The following is a 10,477-nucleotide window of genomic DNA, read 5'->3' as shown; positions in this document are numbered from 1 at the left end:
ATCCACTGAGCCAAACCGGTTTTGGCTCTTTGCTTCTTTTTTAACAGTAAACCGCACATATTCCCTGAATAATGATTAAGGTGCTGTCTCTGGAGCTGTTTTTCTATTTCTTATACTTAGAAAATCTATTGAGAAAGTGCATTTACCAATCATTTATTTCATCACGTTTTTGTTTTTCCTCTCTAAGGCTACTGTCTTTGGCCCTAAAATTATTTTCTAATGTGTTTTATTTTAGCTGCACATGTATGAAAATAAACCTCTTCAGCTTTCCCTTGCAGTATTCCGTTGTGTGACCCTTCCATGTTTAATTCATGCTGATACTTTGAAGGCCCATTATCAGAAGTCTAAAAGTTTCTGAATCAAAGATTCCTTTATGTGGTCATGAGGTTCATCTCCTGGGAAAGGAATTCTGTATCATCTCTATGCATGTTTTCTGATGTCATCTTCATAGTTGCATGAGATTAAATATTGGATTGCTTCTCTTCCTTGCCGTCTGCTCCACTCCTGCAATTCTATGAATTTTTCTCAAACAGACACTAATCCCATTTTAATGGAGGCCATGCATCAAAGTTTTAATGGCCTGCTCCTCACTGGAGGAGCCTCTGATATTTTTGATGAAGGCAAGATGCAAAGGCATAATCCAAATCTCAGTGGAATTTTCTACTTAGCATCTAGGCCATCTGTGGCTTTATCTTTTTGCTTCTCTGAATTATCCTTAGATTTAAAAAATATAGATAAATAAACTATGAGTTTTATTTTATTCCAGCGTCTTGCCAGTGGAAACAGAGGTATATACTCTTTTTGTTGAAAATTCATTTAGGTTACCACTTTGGGGGGAAGTTACACTCTTACTAATTGTTTTCATCCTAAGGGCTTTAATACCACATTACATTTTCAGTGAAGAATGCCTGCTGCTTGCTAGTTATTCCCCTAAGAAATGGTAGTTCCTCTAATTAATAACAGTAGCAAGGAACATGCTAAATGAGATTGTGCCTATTGATAGAGTTTGGGGCTCAGGAGGTAAGGCAAGCATTTCAGTTATCAAACAGATGATTAGAAATGGAGATGCCACTCATTAGTAAGTTAGCCAGTGAGCCCCCAGATGAAACCGGCAATATTATTTACTGTAAAATTCTGCTTTATCGGCTTTTATATACAGTAAATCAGTTGCAAATAGGATTGTGCTTTAGGCTGGGGTTCTGTCAATGTTATTGGGATCAGGGTTTAAATGCAATTGTACATCGTTCTTGTGACATTTATTAATGCTATTTAGTATTTATTTTAGTAGACTAACTAAAGGGTTTTATTAATGGTCAAAAATGGGTAACAGATTGAGAACTACTGATAAATTTATAAATGTCATATTTGAAATTTTCATTTATTCAATTTTCAGGATGTAAGCAATAGCCTTGAGGGAATTAAAGTCACTTTCTTGAGACTCCTAATAAAATGAATTATTTCTACTTCATTTTTAAGCAGAGGACTTTTATAGGAAAGGTTAAAATAAAGCTAATATATTTTTCCAACGATAGTTTTAAAAATTGCCATTTGTAAATACATTTCAAACTGAAAGCTCAATAAGTCAAGTTTATTGTCATGCTCATTTTGTTTTCTACCAAAGAAATGCTTGTTGAAATTTAGCAACTAATTTTCAACAGTCCCTGTGATTCAAGTAGCTTTTTCATCTCCAATTGATGCATACGGACAGAGAATTATCATAAAGATGGAATTGTTTGGTGAAGATTAAACATGTTTTCTCTTTGAAATATTTTCCCAAGAAGTTTCACCAGAAAAACAATTATTTTAAGAGTGAATGTGAATATTAATATTCAGATGATAAATAATTCTCTGCTACTTCTGTGGTTCTGTTACCGAGGAAAAAAGATTGCTCCCATAACCCCACTAAATACCATTTATTATCATACAGGAAAATCTATTAGGAATACCTTAAGATTGAATATCTTATTAACCTTTTCTGACCTTTAATTAGCCAGAAAGGTATTACAAATTTAGATGTATTAATGAAACCTAAAATATTTCCTGTCATGTGTTTTAACAGATAATTTCTACTACCTTAAAAACAAACATAAAAAAATATTTTTTTATGATTGTATGTTTTCCTAATGCAGATAATTTTCTCATTTAATTCTCACCATATTTATCTGAGATAGGTTATGTTATTCTCAGTTTACAAATGACGACACTGGCACGCAGTAGGTTTAACATTTCTAATGTCATACTGTCAATGGGATCTTTTTTTCAAAGTCTTTATTGTTGAAAGTATTACATAGATACTCTCCCCCCCACACACCCTATTAACCTCTTCTAGCCCACTCCCATCATTCCTCCGTCCCCCAGTGTCAATGGGATCTTAAGACCCCACCAAAAGTGTTTGAACTCATAAATGAATTTAGTAAAGTTGCAGAATACAAAATCAATATACAGAAATCTGTTGCATTTTTATACATGAATCCCAAACTTATCAGAAAGAGAAAATAAGAAAACAATTCAATTTATAATTGCATCAAAAAGAATAAAAAAAACCTCAGAAAAATTTAACCAAGCAGGTTAGACTTCTATACTGAAAAGTATAAGATATTGTTGAAAGAAATTGAAGAAGACACAAAAAAAGTTGGAAAGATATTTCATGCTCACGTATTGCAAGATTTAATACTCTTAAAATATTCATACTACCCAAAGCAATCTACAAATTTAATTCAATCCATATCAAAATTCCAATGACAGTGTTCACAGAATTAGAACAAATAACTAAAAATAATCTCAAACGACCCTGAATAGCCAAAACAATCTTGAGAAGGAAGAACAGAGATGGAGGTATCATGCTCCCTGATTTGAAAATATACTAAAAAGCTATAATAATAAAAACTTCATGGTGTTGGCATAAGAAAGACACATGGATCAATGGATGAGAATAGAGAGCAAAAACAAACAAACAAAAAAAACACAAAAGAAAAAAAAAAACAAACAAAAAAAAACCACAATAAAAACACAAAAAACAAAACTCATGCATTGCAGACTTGAATTTAAGACCTGAAACTGCAAAACTTCCAGAAGAAAACACAGATAGTAAGCTCCATGTTATCAGTCGTGGCGTTGAATTTTTGGGTCTGATTCTAAAAGCAAAAATAAGCAAGTGGGAGTACATCACACTAGCCAAGAAAATAAAGAGAATTAAAATGCACCCTTATGAATGGCAGAAAATATTTGCAAATCATATAGCCATTAAGAGCTTAATATCTAAAATATATAAAGAAACTAAACAACTCAATAACAACAAACAACAACACAATTACAAAATGGGTAGAGGATTTAAATAGACATTTTTCAAAGAAGACATATAGATGGCTAACACACACATAAAAAGATGTTCTGCATTACTCATTATTAGGGAAATACTCCTCTCACCTGTTAGAATGGCTATTAATAAAAGGACAAGTAACAAGTGTTGACAAGGATGTGTAGAAGAGGCAATCTTTGTACATAACTGGTAGGAATATAAATTGGTGTAGCCATTATGTAAAATAGTAAGAAGTTCTTCAAAATTTAAAAACAGAATTACCATATGATCCAGCTATTCCACTTCTGGGTATTTATGCAAAGAAAATGAAAACACTAATTTAGAAAGATATATGCAACCCTGTTTATTGCAGCATTATTTACAATAGCTAATATTAATACCAAAATATCCATTGATGGATGAATGATAAAGAAGATATCATATATATATATATACACTAGAGGCCTGGTGCATGAATCTGTGCACAGGTGAGGGATGGCATGGGCGAGGGGCCCCCAAGGAGAGGCAATTGGGGTTGGGGCTGCATGGGGAGGGGCCTCAGGAGGTTGGGGGGGGGCGATTGGGGCCCCCATTGGGCCAGTTGGCTGCTGCAGTGTGCATCATAGTGACTGTTTGTTCCAGTCGTTCCGCCGTTCAGGTTGCTTGGCTTTTATATACATAGATAGGAATACTACTCAGCCATAACACGAATGAAATCTTACCATTTGTGACAACATGGATGGACCTTGAGGTTATTATGCTAAGTGAGGTAAGTCAGAGAGAGAAAGACAAATACCCTATGATTTTACTTATATGTAGAATCTAAAAAAACAAACAAAACTGAACAAACCAAATAACACCAAACTCATAGATACAGAGAATAGAGTGGTGTTTACCAAAGGAAATTGGGGTTGAGAGGCAGGTAAAATGGGTGAAGGGGATCAGTTGTACTTTGATGATAACTAAAGTTATTGTGGTGATCACTTTGTAATGTGTACAAGTATAGAATTATTGTGTTGTACACTGATATTAACATGTTATATGCCAATTTTACTTCAATTTAAAACAAGAAAACAGAAAAAAAAAACCCTGATATCTATATGTATAAAAGCCTAAGCAACCGGCCAATTGTTCAACCAGTAGTTAGGATGCGCACTGACCACCAGAGGGCAGACGCTTAATGCACAGACATGGAAACATGGAACAGACTGATGAATCGCAGAGGGAAGCAGGGGGGGAATAGTGTGGGAAGAGATTAACCAAAGGTCTTATATGCATACCAGAGGCCTGGTGCATGGATCCCTGGCCTACAGGGATCGGGCTGAAGCCAGCAGTCCAACATCCCCTGAGGGGTCCCAGATTGCAAGAGGGTACAGGCCAGGCTGAGGGACCCCACCAGTGCACGAATCTGTGCACCGGGCCTCTAGTATAATCATAAGACCTAATATTTTTAATAAATCATCAAAATATATATACCACTGACTAAGCTATCCAAGGGTATAAAGAGTGCAAAGCCTGAAAGATGAAAAAAAAAGGAATAACAATAGGTATCAAGATAAGTACATGGCAGTCTTAGGACCTTTATAACAAATTTGGAAAAGCCTACTTTTCAACTAGAATTTCTTTTTATTCTTTCTTATTTGAGGCTTTTCATGTAGTCAACAAACTTTGATAAGATTTTTCTTAAGACAGCATATTTTCCCTTTGGACTTTTTTTCTCCTAGAAAAATTATCCAATTTTCTCCTTTTCATCATGAAAATAATGAAATTGTCCTTTTTTTAACTTCACCTATTTAACTTTTTTGATAACTCAGCTAAAAATCATTTTATTGCATAAAGAAATATATACTCTAGCTTTCCCCTTGCATACTATAAAGAATAATCATCATTAATTTGAAGAAGAAGAAATAAAGATAAAAGGAACACATATATTAAATGATTTTGAATAATTATAAACTCTGAGTGAAGTTAACTCTAAGCCTATCAAAAATTATTGTGATGGAAGGAGACTGACTTGGGGTCGTAAACACACAATACAATATACAGACAATGTATTATAGAATTGCACACCTGAAACCTATATAATTTTTTTTTCATTTTAAGTTTTTAATGAAAGTTGTATATACTATTACTTTATTCCTGCATCTTCTCAATTGTTTCTTCCTTGGATTTTGCCCTTTTCCTTTCCAACTTGGCGAGATTTGGCTTTATGTTCAAGGACCATTTTGTGGATTTTGTCCAGCTTTAGTTTAGTGATAACCACCTTGCTAGGGTGAATGCCCACATGAACAGTTGTACCATTAGCTTTCTCTCATATGTCAATGTAGATGATATATTTCTTCCTGTAACCCTGGACTATTTTGTCCTTTGTAATGTCCTCAAACAATCTGAACTTCATTATCCTTTCAGATGGGCATGGGTTGAACATTGTACTTCTGTCTCAGCTCTTTGGAAAGAGAAGACATAATCTTCCTACGAATGTGGGAAGGTGCATTGAAATGCCTTTTACTGTTCTTGCACTGGTCAGAAGTCACAAAGGGATTGAACTTCATTTTGATGCTTCTATGATGGCCGCCCCTATATAATTTTATTAACCAATGTTACCCCAATAAACTCAACAAAAATTTCTTGAAATATAAAAAATAATAAATCACAAAACTAAAGTTATTTTAATCACATGATGAAAGTATGAAATTTTACACTTTTTTATATGCAAATGTGCATATGCACAGGCACAGACATTTCAGATTATAAAGGCAGAATTCCCATGTTAATTTGAATGTTGGCAAAGTTTATCATTAGTATCTTCTCTAATTCCTTCTGCTCTTTCCTTGGAGTTATTCTTTTTAGCTATCTCCTCTGTCCATCAGGGCCTTCTGCAAATGTGGAGATTATGTGTAAGAATTCCAGTAATAATGAAGCCCTCTAAACAAAGTCTTTTTGGGTGCAAAAGATAGAAGCTCATTTTGGCTGGCCCCAATGGGGGGGAATGCATTTGATGTAAGATGGAGACTTCAGTCACAAAGTATATGTAGGTAGAGATTTGTTAAACTATTGGTTACCAAATCAGATAGCCTTTCTATGTTTCTCTCACTCTTTCTAGAACTCCAGTCTCTTCTCCATTTTCTTTATGTGAAAATGGACTTCTTTTACTTTTCTAAATGTACCAGATACATGTTGACTCAGAATCTACGTAGCCTTTCGACTCTAGAACCTTCCAATCTCTGAGTACAGTTGAGATATGTACAATGTATTTCTTAAGAAAGAAATTTTTATAGTTGCTGGCTAGACAATGTTTGCCTGGTTTGGGGTCAAGTACTATAGCACCAATCAGCCATGTCTAGTGCATGAGATCATGTGGTTATTATACCCTGTCTCTTTCTGTATAATATAACAAGACCATGTAGAAGTATTCTGAATATGACTGGCAAAGAAGTAGGTGCTTTTAAGAATATTAATGATTTGGATTTGATAGTGCTTAATTGTACACATTATTTTATATATGTCAGTGTGTATCCTAAGAAAACCATTAATATTTTGGGGGTTTTGCCTATCTCTCTGATACCTTTAAGCCAGCTCAATTCATTTTCTGATCTCAGTTCCATTTATGTTCATTAAAAATTGCCTATGACCTTCCTTGCTTTGCTCCCAATTCTATTCATGTTGTGTTTCCTTTTTTTATGAATGCTGGTCCTTACATTTGTCATATTAACATCCCTGCAGTTGACCAGATGGCTGATCTCGGTCTCCTTGGCCAGATCCTCAGCACTCTCCTAGAATCTGCTCCTTTTCTAGGTGCCTCAGGCAGAGTAACTAGTCTTAGCTCAGTCCTGCAGCCCAAATTCTAGAACTAGTTACTTGGCAAGAATCTTGCCTGTTTAGCGTTGTTTGGACATTTAGCTGTCATGTGTGATGTCCTAGTTGTTTTCTAAGAGTTAATTAAAGCTTTTCACCAGCAGAAGCAGAAGTTTCTCATAACTTTGTTGATGATGTCTAAAAAGTAAGAAATATTGTTTGCATATTTATTTTTTGGCACATATGAATGAAAACCAAACCAGCATTTAGACAAGTAGAAAGCAAATGGGACTATTAAGGTGAAAAATCTAGGTCAGAAAAATCATCTGGTTGGAAGGTCATTTTAAGTAGAAAGACACATTTTCAGGCTAATGACATCACTTACTTGCACACAAAAATTCCTCATGTTCAGATTTTTGGCATTTTGTCTCGGTTAACTTTGACACCTATATGAGACTCTTGTTTGAGATGCAGAGAAATCACTTTAAGAATGCTTACAGGCTTCTTGATAAATTCACAGTTGGTCTTTCTATCCAAGGAGGGCTTCATAATAAATCTGAGCCTCTTAGCAGCAACATCAAAGCACAGATTCTCTTCCCCTCCTGCCCAAGATCTATGCCCTGACACAGAATATTGTGTCACCTGTTAATCCTAGCACACTGAGCAGTTATTCAGTTTGTGTGGCAGCCTGAATGAATCATTTTATTAGCCTTCAAAGTCAGAGTTATGAGCAAAGAGCAAAATAGCTTAAGGAAATTTCAGTCTTCAGCCATCCTGCATAAAATATCTTGAACCGGATTTAAAGAGAAAATTGTGGTTCTGATATTTCCAAGGGTTGTAACAAAGAAGAAAAAAGAAAACTATGCAATAGGAACTGTATATGGCCAATAAAGCCTAAAATATTTACTATCTGGCCCTTTACACATGTTTACCAATTCCTATTAGAGATATATCTAATTTTTTACAGCCATGTAGTTAGTATTCCATTGTGTAAGTGTAACCAAAGTGATTGGGGAAAGTTAAATAATTACACAAAATAAGTATAAATATTTTCAAAATTCCCATACCTCCAAAATTATTCTTCTTTTCTCTGACTTAGAGGTGTTATATATTGTGGTTTGCTGCCCACATTCCTCCTCCCCATTAAAAATCTTACTTCCCAGCAACAGGGAGAATCAGCTGCTAATGCCTCAGGGTTGGAGTCCCCTCTAGCAACTGCTCTCAGCAAAGGTAGCAGCCTCACTCAAGGTGACTCCCCTTCCCAGGAGTAGTCAGAATCTAATGGTTGGTAACTATGGGAACTAAGCTTGATACCCTATCCTGATCATGGAAACTCTAAAGAGCACTCTGAGTTCGAGTTCACCTTGAGAATTTTATTGCTGCAGTATCACATTTCATTCTCTCTCTTGGCTCAGTTTGTTCCCCTCCATTTCCCACTAGTTTTGTTTCTGACAGCCCTCTACCTAAAAAAATCCTACTTGGAAAGATCACCTGTTTCCTGGGAAACCCACCTAAGTGTCACTGTGAGTGTCAACAGTATTACAAGGAAAGCACTAAGTTCCAGTAGGATGCCTCCCTTGGGCAGTCAATCAGTTACTTAGGCAAGTTAATTACATCAGAAATGTTCTGCCCTGGAAAGATCAGCCATTTATCTTGACTGGAATTAACTCACATTCTGAGTATGAGTTTTCCTTTTGTCTTCAGACCTTTAGTGCTTATAGTGTTTTTATTTAACATGTGACTCTATATGAGATCAGAGCAAGGAACACATTTTTTTTTTTTAATTTAACTTACTGGTGTGACATTGGCTCACAAAACCATACAGATTTCAAGTATACAACTCAATAAAACATCATCTGCCCACTGCAGCATGTGCCCGTCACCCCGGGCAAAGTATCTTTCTGTCCACATTTCCCACCGTTTGTCCAAATCCACCCAGCCCCCAGCCACCTTTCCCTCTGTCTAGCACCACACTATTTTATGTGTCTATGTATTATGTATGAATGTATTTTGGCTAATCCTTTCACCTTCTTTCATTCAGTCCCTTCTCCCCCATCCTCTGTGGCTGTTCCATGTATCCATGCCTCCGTTTCTGTCTTGTTCGTCAGTTTATTTTGTTCATTAGATTCCACACATAAGTGAGATCATGTGGTATTTTTCTTTTTCTTATTTCACTTAGCACAATAATCTCCAGGTCCATCCATGTTGTCACAAAAGGTAAGATTTCCTTCTTTTTTACAGCCACGTAATTAGTATTCCATGGTGTAAATGTACCACTGCTTTTTTATCTACTCATCTACTGATGTGTACTTGGGCTGTTTTCAGATCTTGGCTAGTGTAAATAATGCTGCAAGGGTGCATCTATTCTTTGAATTTGTGCTTTGGAATTCTTAGAATATATACCCAGAAGTGGGATAGCTGGATCAAAAGGAAGTTCTGTTTTTTTTAATTTGGGGGGAAAACATCATACTGCTTTTCACAGTGGCTGCACCAGTGATGCATGAAGGTTCCCTTTTCTTCACATTCTTGCCAGCACGTGTCATTAGTTAATTTATTGATGATAGACATTCTGACAGGTATGACATGATACCTCACTGTTGTTTTAATTTGCACTTCTTTGATGATTGATTAGTAACCTTGAGCGTTTTTTCATATGTCTATTGAACAGATGTATGTCCTCTTTGTAGAAGTGTCTATTCAGGTTCTTTGCCCATTTTTTTTTACTGGATGGCTTGTCTTCCTGGTGTTGAGTTCTTTAAGTTCCTTATATATTTTGGAAATTAACCCCTTATCAGATGTATTATTAGCAAATATGTCCTCCCATTCAGTGGGTTCCCTTTTCATTTTGTTGATTATTTCTTTTGCTGTGAAAAAATATTTTTAGTTTGATGTAGTCCCATTTATTTATTTTGTTTCCTTTTTCCAAGGAGATATATCTGCAAAAATATTGTTACAAGAGATGTCTGGGATTTTATTGCCTATGTTTTCTTCTAAGATTTTTATGGTTTCATAACTTACATTTAAGTCTTTTATCCATTTTGAGTGTATTATTTTGTATGGTGTAAGTTGGTCTAGTTTCACTTTTTTGCATGTACCTGTCCAATTTTCTCAACACTGTTTATTGAAGAAAGTGTCTTTACTCCATTGTATGCTCTTGCCTCCTTTGTCAAATATTAATTGACCTTAAAGGTATGGGGTGATTTCTGGGCTCTCTGTTCTGTTCCATTGATCTATATACCTGTTCTTACCTAGTAGCAGGCTGTTTGGATTACAATGGCTTTGTAGTATAGTTTGATATTAGGTATTGTGATCCTTCCAACTTTGATCTTCTTTCTCAAGATTTCTGAGGTTATTCGGGGTCTCTTTTGGTTCTATATACAATTT

General features: G+C 35.4%; 1 pseudogene; it reads right to left on the bottom strand.

The window, feature by feature from the left end:
- Positions 1 to 5,383: 5,383 nt before the first annotated feature.
- LOC107184984 lies at positions 5,384 to 5,850 on the bottom strand (annotated as a pseudogene).
- Between the last annotated feature and the right edge of the window lie 4,627 nt (positions 5,851 to 10,477).

Source organism: Myotis davidii, unplaced genomic scaffold (assembly GCF_000327345.1).
Source record: "Myotis davidii unplaced genomic scaffold, ASM32734v1 scaffold1187, whole genome shotgun sequence".
NCBI classification, from domain to species: Eukaryota; Metazoa; Chordata; class Mammalia; order Chiroptera; family Vespertilionidae; genus Myotis; species Myotis davidii.
The sequence above is the reverse complement of the archived record's forward strand: the minus strand, read 5'-3'. Positions and strand labels throughout refer to the sequence as shown.